We start from the raw sequence: 13,016 nt of genomic DNA, 5'->3' as shown, positions 1-13,016 counted from the left end.
CTCACTCAATGATGCCACCAAGAAAGAAAACACTGCCAGTGTTTGTTAAGGTGGGGAGGGCTGGACTTATGCTTCGTGCAGCATCAGCAGCATCTTCAGAAGTTTCCTCACCTTCCAGGAATGGTACTTACTATAGGTGCATGTTGTAATTTTGAGATGAACACAGAGCTGGTGAAAGACATCACAATACCAACCCTGGAGACGAAAACCGTCTGCTTAGCCCCAGAACGGGCACAGCTCAGGAAGCACAAGGCCAACATCCTCCACACCAGGGGACAGGGTTCTCAACCTTTTTCTTTCTGAGCTCCCACCCTCCCAAAAAATGCTATAAAAACCCCATGGCCCAGCTGTGCCACAACAACTGTTTTTCTGCATATAAAAGCCAGGACTGGCATTAGGGGAAAGCAAGCAGGACAACTGCCCAGCGCCCCACATCACGGTGGACACCGCAAAGCTATGCTGCTCGAGCTTTGGCGTCAGCCCCAGGGGGCGGGGCTCAGGGCAGTGTGGGCTTTCTGTCCTGAGCCCCAGTGAGTCTAATGCCAGCCTTGCTGGGCGGATCCCCTCAAACCTGCTCGTGGCCCCCCAGGGGGCCTTGGACCCTGGATTGAGAATTGCTGCTCCACACCACACCCTTCCTGTGTGCCTGTCCTGTCCCGGAAGGAAGACCTCTGCCAGGGGAGGCGGGGGACAGACAGGCTTTGGCCTCTCTGCTTAGACTTCCAGCAGGGTAGGATTTGGTCCTTATCTCCAAGGCAGACGCTGGCCTGGACCCAGGGCACCTACAAGATCAGCTAAAGCTCCTGGCTGAAGATGGCTGTTGACAGCTCGGCTGCTCAGGACCCGTGGACGCTCTACATAAGGGTAAAGCTTGTCTGTGCAGGAAACGGAGCAATCTCTGGGGCCGGCCCCAGGTTCTGGCATGGACTACCCTGGGACTAAGTGACAAGGTCGTGCGGGAAGGCTGGGTCAGAGCAGGGGGGTTGAACCCAGGTTTCCAGTTCTCAGGGTCCGGACCACTGTTCCTCTCTCCTCTTGCATGGGCCTTTGCTATCTTCACAGATAGCTTTGGGGATGAGGCTTGTGACACTGGCAGGCCAGGTGCCAGCTCATACCAAGGTCCCCAAGTGCCAACTGGACACTGATAGGTACATAGCTGGAATTTCTCTGCCTTTGGCCCCTGAACTGGCTGCCTCGGGCCCTCCAGCCACCTATGCTAAGAGGACCCCGGCCCCCCCTCTTGGGAGGCCAGTGGCTGTTGGCACCTGGAGCTGTGGTGGGCACAGAGGAGGGAGCAGCCGGGCTCCCCCACACCTTTCCTCCCCAGGTAGAGGGACACCTCCCACCATCGCCTGGTGGGAAAAACCTCCCCCAATTCCAGGAGAGCTTGGCCTGAGTGAGGGCTGTCACCGCAGCACCCAGTCCCCCTCTGCGGGGAGCAATGGAGGCTCTCTCCTACGCTGGCATTTCGATTGCGCCAGGCAGGCAATCTGAGCAGCTGCAGGGTCCCTGGAGCCATGGAATCACGTCGCGCACTCAGCCTCCCCCACCTCCGGCCATTAGCCGCTGCCTAGCGTGACCCTGCCAGCGGAGAGTGCAGCAGAGGCCGACAATGCGCCGGCTGCTTGTCTCTGTCGCCATGGCTCCGGAGGGTGACGGTTCCCTCGGCTGTCTCGCTGGGCTCCAGCCCGGACAGCAGGGCAAGCAGGACACACGCTGGGCAGGAAGCGCCTGCTGCTCTCCTCTTCCAGCAAGTGTTTTTGTTGGTCAGTTTTCGCATCCTGAGCCTCGCTCTGGGTTTTCAGTTGCTGCTTAATCAGCATTACAAAGAAATGTCTGCACTGACGGGCACAGCCGAAGGAAAACCTTGGCCCAGGTTTGCTGTCCCAGCACCTGAGAGCACCAGCCTTTGCCACCTCTTTGAACCCAGCTCAGAGAGGCAGTGTCTGGGAGTCATTCCCTGTCCCCCCACCCAAGCGAGTCCAGTGGGGCGCAGGTCAGTTCTTAGTGAGCATGAGCGCACATCAAAAAAGCCATTGGCAGTCGCTACAGTGAGGCCAGGGGTGGAAAGAGTCCTGGATGTGGGCCTCTCCCTGGGGACGATACAGCCAGGTCAGAGCAGAGGAGTTCTGCCCGGGTCCGCATGGCATTCCCATGGCCTGGGATGTACTGAACCTGCCCCGTGAACAGAAGAGTCAGCCCCCGAGAGCCGATTTCTGATCAGGGCTGCTGCCATTGGCAGGGGCACAGCCAGGTGGCAGCCGTACCAGGAACAAGCAAAAGCAACACAAGAACCCAGAACAGTCCTGTCAAGGGACTCGGTTGCTTCTCAGGGTTATAATTCCAAGGGTAACTCGCGGCTGCGGTAAACGTTCCCGAGGCTCCTCTCACAGGCCGTGCTGCTGAGGACTCTTCGTTTGCTGGTATTTACTTGCTTTTCAAAGAGCTTCGCCATGTTTGTCAAACCCACCAGCTGGCAGGAGCTTAATGAAAGTCAGTAGAGATTGGGAGAGTGCAAAGAAATGGAGCACGAAACTCAGAGATCCGCGGAGCTGGTGGAAAGCTGCCCAGGTGTAAATCCAGCCCTGGGGCATAGGTGGGCTCTGCGAGGGGGAGGCTGTGCCACAGGTCAATTGCAGTGTAGGCACAAGGCCGGCAGTGTCTGCGTCAGGCCTGAGCTGAGTTGCTCCCTTGGCATGTTAGAGTTGGGCAGGGTGGGGGTGGGGGTGGGGGTGGGCTGGAGCATTTTCTCTTACCAACAATGGCAAGAGAGAAGCTATCACAAAATCTCCTGGCTAGGGAAGTTTCCCCGGCCAGCTGTCTGAACTTCCCTAGGAGCTGCAGGTAAATCTCACCTCGCCCCAGCCAGTATCTTGCCCTGTTGACATTAGACAGTCCAGACTCCAGCTCCTGCCAATTGCACGAAGACAAGGGAGTGGCTGGTTATACTCCCTGGAGCTGCCCCCAAGGGACAGACTGAGGCGGACCCAGCATTTCCCTGCTGTGCACTGGGGTTTTAGAAGAAGGGACCAATCATCTTTCTGGGAACAGGGAACATCAGATGGACTTTGCTTCTAGCAGCCTGTGCCCTGCATAGGGATTTACCAAACCTAGTCCCAGTGGGAGATGTTAGATAGTGGGACAGGGAGGAAGAAGTCCCAGCAAGTCTACTGCTGACCTCCAGGCTTGGCACAGAGGGTGTGGGGCATAGATTCAGGTGATGCCAACAAATGAGGGTCCAGGCAACCCATGTACAGAATAGCTTGTGAAGCACATGGACCAGGGCAGACATGCACATGCTCCATGATGACTAGCCGATCCCCCTTCCAAGAGCCCTCTGTTAGGGCTTGGCATGGCTCTGATAGGCTATTGTCCTGAGGACACCGACTGACCCGCTAGCCAGTCTCCAAATGCTGGCCTCAATTCTGGGACGCAAGACAGGCCAGCCAGGAGCCCGAGTAGTAACAACTGCTGACAGCGTGAGCGGCTGGCAAGCCGAGTTTAACCAGAAGAGAGCTGGCAGAGTAGACGGCGTGAGTCCTGCATAGTGCAGGAGGCATCAGTACAAGCCCCCGAGAGAGGAGTAAATAAGGGACAAGAGAGAGAGAGAAATAGATCAATGTGGTGGCTGATGCTGCTGGCTCTGACTTGGAAACATGTTCCCAGCACAGGCGAAATACCTGGTGTCCTGCCTGTTCCAGCTAAGGGAGTGTCTGAGGCCCCAGTTAGTGACACAGTATCAAAGGAGGGCTTCTCCCTGGCTCCCAAACAACCCATTGCCTCACCCAGTCTCTTGTAGACACGTGTGTTCTCCAAACAGTTCCACAATGCCCCCAGGGGCAGCTTCCAGGGCTTCCCCGCTTTAGTTCTCAGGTGCCGTTTGTCTCTCATCCCAGCAGGGGACCCAGGCAGTCCTAGCTCGCCAGGGGGGCTCCCTATTCCCAGGTCCTGAACGCCCCATAGCCAGGTTCTCAGCCCTTTCCCAGACCGTCTGTCAGCCTGACTCACCCAAACACCTCTTCACTGGGTCTCTCTTTGTCCCATTACTGCCCCAGGTGCAGCCCCACCCTCTTCACTGGCAAAACTGGGAGCGCCTGTTCTGGCACAGGGGAGCTGGACCAGGCAGAGGGGCTCCCCCACTGCCCTGGGGACGCTGTTCCATCCCTGACAGCCAGGGGTTCTCCCTGATATTCAGTCCCCATTTCCCTTTTCTCTGTCCAGCCCAGGATCCCTCGTTAGACCCCCTCGTATAAGCCAAAGCGATTGCTGGCTCTGTCCTTGCTGCTGACCCCTTCCGGTCTCTGTCAGCGGGGAGCCTGCCAGTCACGGCAAGGCTGCAGGTGCCCACATGGTTGTGTGCTGGTTTCAGAGGACTGACTCGCTCTCCCCACACCCGCATTTCCCGTGACAAACTGGGCCTTAGGCTCCAGCTGTGCAAAGAGACACACTGGCAGTGAGCAGACCCAGCGCTGGACACCGTGTTCCCGGCCGTGCCCCCTCCCACCTCTCCCTGAAATCCCGATGGGGATCTTGCCTTTGATCTGAGCCCTGCTGTGCTGCCAGATTGTACAAACACGGTCAGTGCAGCCGGCGTTCTGCTGGCGTGAGACCCTCCCTGCGGCTCTCCTGGGAGATCTGCTCTATCTAGAGGAGGGAGGGCAGGAAAAGCCTGTTGCTGTCACTGCCTAGTCTGACTTCACCCCGTAACCTGGGAGGTGCTCACCAGCACTGCACACCCTGCCCGGTCACTCCTCGGCACAGATCCCGCCTCTCACCAGCTCTCCTCAGGCCAGGCCCGCTCGGATCAGAACTGAGCCTGGCACGCCGGGACTGCAGGCGCCATGGGCCGTCCCTGGGCCTGCTGTGTGAAGGGGAGGCACGGAGCCCAAACTCTGGCCTCACTCCGATCTGGATCCAAACACCCCCTTGATGAGAGATTTGACCCCTAACTGCAGGGCCAGGCTTGGCAAGTGCCTCTCGGCTGCACCCTTGCTACCAAGAGGATGTGAGAGTTTGTCTTGGCCACGGCACCCCCTCTGTTGAGGAAAGCCAGGGCTGTGTTCATCAGGCAGGATGTGGCTAATCTCCTGTACAGCCTTTGAAGCTCTAGACACTTCTCAGTGTCCCAGGGCTGACAAGCCCTTCCCTCCAGAGCCAGCACTCCCAGACCTGGCCACACTGGTTGAGCTGTGTTGGGCCTGGAGAGAGGCTTTGGCAAAATGTTCACAAGCAGCCTCTCATCTTGGGTGCTTGCATTTACGGGGTGCCCATATTTAGACCCCGGGGATGAGATCCTCAGCCCTGCACTGGCCCCTTCACGCTGGGTAAAAGAGCTGCAGTGGCATAAAGGGGCCCTAAAACATCAGCTCTGTTCAGGGAGCTTTCCCCTGGATCGGGGCTGTGGAAGAAGGCAGCTGTAGGACGGCATTACAAGGACCCCCTTGCAAGCCCTGGTGTAGGGGCTGTGCTATGAGGGGCCCCAGCCCAGCCCTACGGAGATTCCTGGCAATGATGTGGTCCATAGGCATCTGTGTTACTCCAGGGTCAGCTGGGCACACTGATGGCTTAAAGCCACGGTAGCCTCCTGCAGCGCCTTAATGCATTAGCATCGGCAGAGATGTCCTACTGCTCTGGAACCAGTACTGAGATTCTTAGCACTGGGAGAGCAGCCAGTGGCTTTCACGCCCCCTGCTTACCAGGTGGTCTGTTTCTGTTTCCATGTCTCCAAGTGCTTTGTGTGGTATGTGAGGTTCAGGAGCTCTTTGCATGATCTTTTCCCTTTGGAGCCCAAGAGTGGGAGTAGCAAAAAGAGAAGGGAGGTGTTATAATCCCGCTGCCGCAGAGCGGAACGCAGGAATTCCCAGCCGGCACAGCTCTTCCCTAGCAGACCATAGAACTCAGACTCCAAACCCCTAAGCCGCAGAAGGGCCCTGGCTCCAATTTCACCCTTCTCCTGGCAGAGGATCAGATTGCTTTCCTCTGTAGCTCATGACATGGAGGTCCTTCCTCCAGAGTCTGCCCTGGTGATCAGCACAGAGCAGGCTGCAGCAATGGGATTCTGTGTCAGGAGAGACAATAGAGTCATTATAGCACTGAGCCCATGTAAGGAGCTTTTTCATCTTCAAAGCACACAGTGTTCACTAATCAATCCTCATAAAATAGGCAGAAGTGATTACTAACGCCATGTTATAGATGGGGAAACTGAGGCACCCAGAGGGGAAAGTCACCTGCTCAAGTTTATACTGCAGGTCAGTGCTGGGGCTAAAACCCAGGAGTTCCTGACTCCCAGCCCTCTGCTCAGGCCACACCTCTCTGAACTGCAGCTCCCTGCAAACGTAGGGGGTGATCAAAGGCTTCTGATGAGCAACTGCACTAGCCACGCCTCATCCTGACACCCCTTCAGCTGGCACTGCCGAGGCTGGGAATTGGGATAGCATCCCTGGCAGAGCAGTGTTTGACACTAATGGCCCATCAATGGTTAATGCAACTAGTTTTTAAATCCAAATAAGTTGTGGAGCAGCGTCCAGCCCCTTCCCTGCAGGGTCCCCACAGAGCTGCTGTTTCAATCCGTCAGCTCAGCGAACTGCAAACGTTCTGCCCTCGTTAGCGCGGAGCTGCCCACGGGCTGGGGGCAGCACCCTGGATTTCAGGCACAGCACTCCGTCGCGGCAGCCAGACCGCAGCAGGCCTCTGCCGTCCCGGGAGCATCCTGCCGAGCTGGGCAAAGGGGATGGGCGCTGCGCATGTAACCCCAGGATCCAGATGGCTGCTCCGCTGCTCAGCACGGCGGGCCCTTGAGCCCTGCTTTTGTTCACGTAACGGGACTGGACAAGACGCTTGAGCCCACCTCAGATCTCAGGGTAGCCCTTCATTTTGGCAGGTTTAAGCAGTAACTCAGCAGTTGCACAGTCTCACCCGGGATGCTGCCAGTGGGTGCGCGAGGAGCCCCATCCCAGGTAACACACCCATCTCCCCCCTGCGCAGGCACACGCCCTGTCACTCCAATGGGGAGGCCGTTCTTATCTGTGTGCAATGAGTTCCCTGGGTCACCGTCCCGTTCCCAGTGGCAGGCTGTCCACGTCACAAACCCACCACACAGCTGCGCCTCAGCTAGGAGGCAACAGATTGAACGGGCCCTGGAGCTCAGCCTGGGGTGAGGCTTGGCTTAGGCTGCCGCTTGCCCGGCCGCTGCCGGAGCTGTCCCCGTCTGGCTGAGCCGAGGATACGCTCCAGGCACCTCTCACAGACGCCGAACTTCAGGTGACAGACGTCGATTCCCCGGTTCTGGACTTGGGGGTTCCTGGTGGAGTTGCCAGGGTGCTGTGGGCACGCCACGTCTCTGAGGATGTCACAGCAAGCACAGGCAGGCCGAGTACTCCAGTTCTCTCTCCATGCCCCTGACTTGCTCTTTAGGTCTGAGACATTTGATGGGGAGAAGCAGGCTCGCTGATTGGGCCTGCCAGCTGAGAGCGGGGTAGGGGGCTGCTGGGCCAATGCTGGGCTAGGACTCCATGGCAGGGCTCCCGGCTCCTACAGAAAGCCAGTGTTATCGCCCCATTACTCTCCCCTGGGGTGGACGTCTCTCGTCTGGCCAAGGAAGGCTGCGCTGTTTTGGGGTCACGAGAGAGGTGCCCCTCCTCCCCAGGGGCTGCGGCAGAGCAGTGGGAGGTGCTCCCCCCTGGCGGAGAGCCCATCTCTCCATGGCCCCCCAATCCTCCAGCAGACTTTGCTGCCCAGAGCTGGAGAGGCTGCAGCTGGGGAACGCCTGGCTTTTGTGAAGGAGCCGCTGCTCCTACGTGTGTCAGGTGCTGGGCTGACAGCCCTGGAAAGGGCGACTGTCCTCTGACTGGCCACAGGACAGGCTCAGCAGCCCTGCCACAACCCTGAGCTGGGGCTCGATCCCCAGCCAGCAGTGCTAGCTGGGGGGTGCTTTTGTGAAAGGGACCCTTCTCCCACTGGATTGAAACCAAACACTCCGCACTGGCCACTGGACGCTCGCCAGGCAGCCTGTGTGAAGCAGCTGCCTGCATTCCCCTCCCACCCCACCTGTCTCCTCACAGCTGGGGAACTAGAGAGGTTTCCATTGTGCCCGGATGGCCCACGCGGGGAGCAAATTTGAGCCCTGGGCCCCTTGCTGAGATGCCCTGCCCCACTCCCCATCTGCTCCCATCTAGAGACAGCTTGAGTGTCCCCGCTGATGGCAGCTGGCAGCTCAGAGTGAGGGGAGAGGCGTCTGTCCGAGCCAGGAGGGTTCTCTCCTCCTCCTCAGTGAGGGTGTGGGATACCTGGCTTCTCTCCCCGTCTGGGGCAAGAGGCAGGGCATGCTCCGGCGGAGGTAGCGGGGGCTGCAGAGCGAGCAGGGCTTGGTGGACACCCAGCAGCCTGGGCTTGGGGCTGGCTCCGTTTGTTGCAGATTCACAGACCTTGGTGCTCTTTGCCTGTCAGTGCCAGCGTAGGGCGGAAGGTGGGGTCAGACTAGCCCTCAGAGGGCCCGGGGCACTGGAGAGCAGCAGTGGGATCTGGGAAAGCTTCACAGTCCTGGAGCTGTCCCCACCCCACCCCCGGAGCTGACGCCACGGCCGAGGGCAACTCCCTGAAGCCTCCCACATCCCCGTAGTGGCTCCTTGTGCATCTGGCCACAGGAACAGCTCATGCACACAGCTTCTCTGCTCCCATGGTGCTCCACTCAGTCATCCCAGCCCCCTGCCCCAGGCATCATGCAGCCTCCTAGTGATGGGAGACCTGGGTTGAGGGCAGGGCCGGCTCCAGGGTTTTGGTCGCCCCAAGCAGCCAAAATTTAAAAAAAAAGCCGCGATCGTGATCTGCGGCGGCAATTTGGCGGAAGGTCCTTCGCTCCGAGCAGGAGTGAGGGACCGTTCGCCGAATTGCCGCCGAAGAGCTGCACGTGCCGCCCCTCTCTGGAGCAGCCGCCCCAAGCACCCCTGCTTGGCAAGCTGGTGCCTGGAGCCGGCCCTGGTTGGGGGGAGCAAAGCAACCACAGGAAACACGAAGAGGAAGGGCAAATAGAAGGAAAAGAGGAATGGGAGGGAAGGGAGGTAAGAGAGGGAGAAAGAAAGGGGAGATGGTAGCAACTGGCATGGCCAGGAGTGAGCGTGGGGGGCAGGCAGTCACCCTTCTCAAGGCACTGCGGGCCGTCTCGATGGCCCCATGAACACACCAGCAGGGCAGGGGCTGGGCTGCTCTGACACAACCAGTAGCCCCGGGCTGGGTGTGCGAAGACATGCATGAGAACACGCCACCGAAGGAGGCATGAAAAGAGCCTTTGGGCACGGCAGCCCCGGTGGGAGAGGGAAGGGCACAGACACCAGAGGAGCGACGCGTAATTGCCCTCACACAGTGTCCCTTCCTAAATAGCTGTTTAACGCCCGGTGATCAGGCCAGGCCGCCCAGCCCTGCCCAGCAGGGCAGCAGGGTCCATAGGCAAGCTGGGGAGCTCACCCCCCTTCCAGCAGCTGTTCGGTTTCCCTCCAGGTTTTATGTTCCCACTGCACAGATTCGTCAGGACTGTGGCATCTGGTGTCTGTCAGTCCTGCAGACACAGACCTGTGACTCTGAATGCGGCGAGTGACCACACGGAGAGAGTAGCATTGCGGCAGGAGTTCCCAGCCCCACATCTCTGGAGAAATCGAAACAAAAGGGAATGAGGAGGCAGAGGCCGCTCAGAGCCAGACCCCAGGGACTGCAAGTCGGATCAAGGTCCGTGGGTGGGGCGCATCAGAGCTGTCTTTTAAAGGCATTTCCCTGGATCCAGTTGGTGGGGTGTAATTCCCTGACATACAATAGTGAAGAAAGGGGATCAGGGTGACTTTAGGTTGGGAAAAAGCCCTGAAGTGGTGGGGGGTCTTGGAAGCTCAGGGGGCCTACACAATAACCCAACTGGGAAACAAAAGCCCCTTTGTTTTTGGTTGCTGGTGGTGTTTTGTCAATCAGGAGCCAAAATAACTGCGGCTGCTGGGCATTCAGTGGCGTCTTAGTATGCAAAAGAGAGGCAGGCAATGAACAGGGCTGGTTTTACAATGCCCCACACCCTAAAGCAACCCTCTGCTGCCACCGCTCTTTATTGTGGTCTCAGCAGCATTGCCCTGTCCCTGCAGAATAACCTCAGATCAAATGCAAGCTGCAAAGAGCCTTGCACCCTAACCCCTGTGCAAAGACAGCTCCATCCCAGCCCTGTGGAACCAGCACCCAGTTACTGTGACAACCTCCTACACACAACACAGACAGGAGGCAACAAGATCCCCGCTTGGGCGGGCTCCCAAAAGGACAGCGCTGTGCCTCCCTGAGCTGAGTTAAGGGGGCTGCTCAGGTACGGGAGGGAAAAATCCAACATTAGCAGGCCCATCCCTGGCCCTTGGCCATGGCCACAGACAGGGCAGGTCCTCTCATGGGGCAGTGACTTTCCTAGGTACACCGGTGGGCCAGACTGGTCCCCAGTGTATGAGGTCACTGGAGTAGCAGCAGGGGTGAATTTATCCCAGTTTGTGTTACATTCTCCTGTGCAGGGCCGGCTCCAGGCACCAGCCTGGCAAGCAGGTGCTTGGAGCGGCTGCTCAGGAGAGGGGCGGCACGTCCAGCTATTCGGTGGCAATTCGGCGGACGGTCCCTCACTCCCGCTCGGAGCGAAGGACCTCCTGCCGAATTGCCGCCACAGATCGCGATCGCGGCTTTTTTTATTATTATTTTGGCTGCTTGGGGCGGCCAAACCCCTGGAGCCGGCCCTGCTCCTGTGATCGGCGCTATGCACTGTTTGCAGCATGCAATGTCCATCAGGGCACAGGGCCTTGGTTAGTGCGTTGACAGCAAATGACATCTTGAAGGATCACTGTGTTTAAGTGAAAAGCATTTTGATGTGTGCGAGAGCATCCAAATGTGGGACTCCGGAGAGCGTAATGCTGAGGGTCAGAGCTTCAGGTTTCATAGGCTCAGTAACATTTACACCTGGAAGAGATGCTGTCGCCTCTTCACCTCGCCCGTGCAGGAAAGTTCCCTATGGGACATTCTCCAGGGTCTGTCCATGGACTCCAGGGTGAGTTTCTACCACTTGCAAATGTTTCAGCGTAAACAAGCTCTTGAATTTACTCTTGTAGACGAGCTTTGCTTGCCCAGGTTCCCAGGACGCAGCTCGCTGGTTCTCTGATTCCTTATAAGCAAACCAGCCCCAACTGTTGGTGGGGATACTGATGAAAACGCTATAGAAGAGCTGGTCTTGTTACTGTCACTACTATTGTGTAATTGATCTCACTGTCGGGAAGTTTCTCCTGTTTCCCTTTCTTGATCTCAGCTCGCTGCTCCGCTGTGAGAATGTTTGGGGTGGATCTGAGTTCAGGGAAGTGCCGTAGGGAGCGGAGGAGCAATAGGAGCAGGTGATGGGAGAGAGGAAATGTAAAGACAGAAAGGAAAGATGTGTCTGTTTGAAAGCCAGGCAGAATGAGGAATGAGAAGAGAGGGCTAGTAAATGCATTCGCTGCACCACAAGATCGCCATTAGCAGCTGTCACTGGTTGTAGTTTCCCAGTAATGCAGTGAGTAATGCTGAGTTAGATCTGAAATAACCCCAAGAGTCAGGCACACAAAGCAATTGTTTAGGCTATTTGCGGTTTTAATTGCACGTAGATTACATGGAAAAAGCAGAAGATGGAAATAGATGTGGGAAGGGTCAGAGTTCGCTTGTAATGAGATGTCTGGGACTGGAGTTTGGATCCAGCAGGTCTGCAGCTACCGTGCAATGTTTTGCCTGCAGTTTGTGTTACACACAGTTTACATATGAGGCTTGGTGGACATGATGCTGGATTAGCTCCCCCTAAATGGACCGGCAGCGCTGGGGAAATCCCAAGCAGTTCTCAGCCCAAATCTGCTAAAATAGTTCATCTGACTAAATAGCTCCTAATGAAGGGTTCTAGTCCCCCCTGGCTCTGTCCAGGGAGCCCTGGTTGTGTTGATGGTAGCAATGCTTTCCCACAGGAGGCTATTCCACAGTCACACTTAGGAGTTATTGCCTTATATCCCTGCGCAACTTTTCTTTAGTTCGTGTAATCTCATGACTCCCAGCTATGCTCCTTTCCTCCCCCCAAGTGGTTCCTTTCCCTCTTTGGGCTTCATGCTCTTCCAGAGAGTTTAGAGGCTAGATATTTAGAGATGAATAAACAATCTTTTGTGGAAGTTTTAAAAAGAAAAATGTGCCAGGCTTGGATCCACCCTCCAAAGCCCTGATGAGACCGAGAGCAGAGAGAATCTTCTCCCTTTCCTTCTCAGTGCGTTGTGTACTTGGGGAGGATGTGATTGTTTGGATCCCAGTACATGCCCAAGTTCCCAGCTGCCCGGCTCTGTCCCCAGGGATGCTGACTTGGAAGCTCGCTCTTAGCTTTGCTAATAACAGCCTGTCTCAGAGATGGGAAATTTCAATTACACTCGCCTTTTATTTATTTTCTTTGCCTTTACTCTCCCTCCTGGCCTGGAGCAGGGTTTTCATTTCCTCCATTTATGCTGAAATGGGATGGAATACCCAGACTTGCTGCTGGGCCGGGAACAAGGCTTGAGTTTTCCAACGGGTGCTAACATTTCTCATGGAGAACCTTGTGTGAGCCACTCCTCCCATTGCCTCCCATACCAGCGTGTAGGAGACGCGCACGCTGACATCTTACACTGTAGTAAGCCCCATCAGACAAGTAAAGCGGCACTTAACTGGGGAGCTGCATAAAGAAGGCTGAGATCCGCAGGCCATGTTGGTGCTCAGTTCCCAAATGCAGGACACAGACTCTCCCGGTATCGCGGAGCCAGCTATATCATGAGGCCACTAGCAAAGAGGTGGACAATCTCAGGTTGTGTGATTCACAGGCACTTCAAGATGATTTTATGTTTGATACCTAGAGATGGGTCAGTTGTCCCAGTTCCCTACTCTGAACACCCCTGGACTTCTGACTCTCTGTCCCCTTTCTAGGAGCAATGCTAAGGGTCAGGCTGGTGGAGACAGTGCAAAGCTCCAGCCAAGGAATTTTC

This window comes from Chrysemys picta, chromosome 18, assembly GCF_011386835.1.
Source record: "Chrysemys picta bellii isolate R12L10 chromosome 18, ASM1138683v2, whole genome shotgun sequence".
NCBI classification, from domain to species: domain Eukaryota; kingdom Metazoa; phylum Chordata; order Testudines; family Emydidae; genus Chrysemys; species Chrysemys picta.
Note: the sequence above shows the minus strand (reverse complement) of the source record.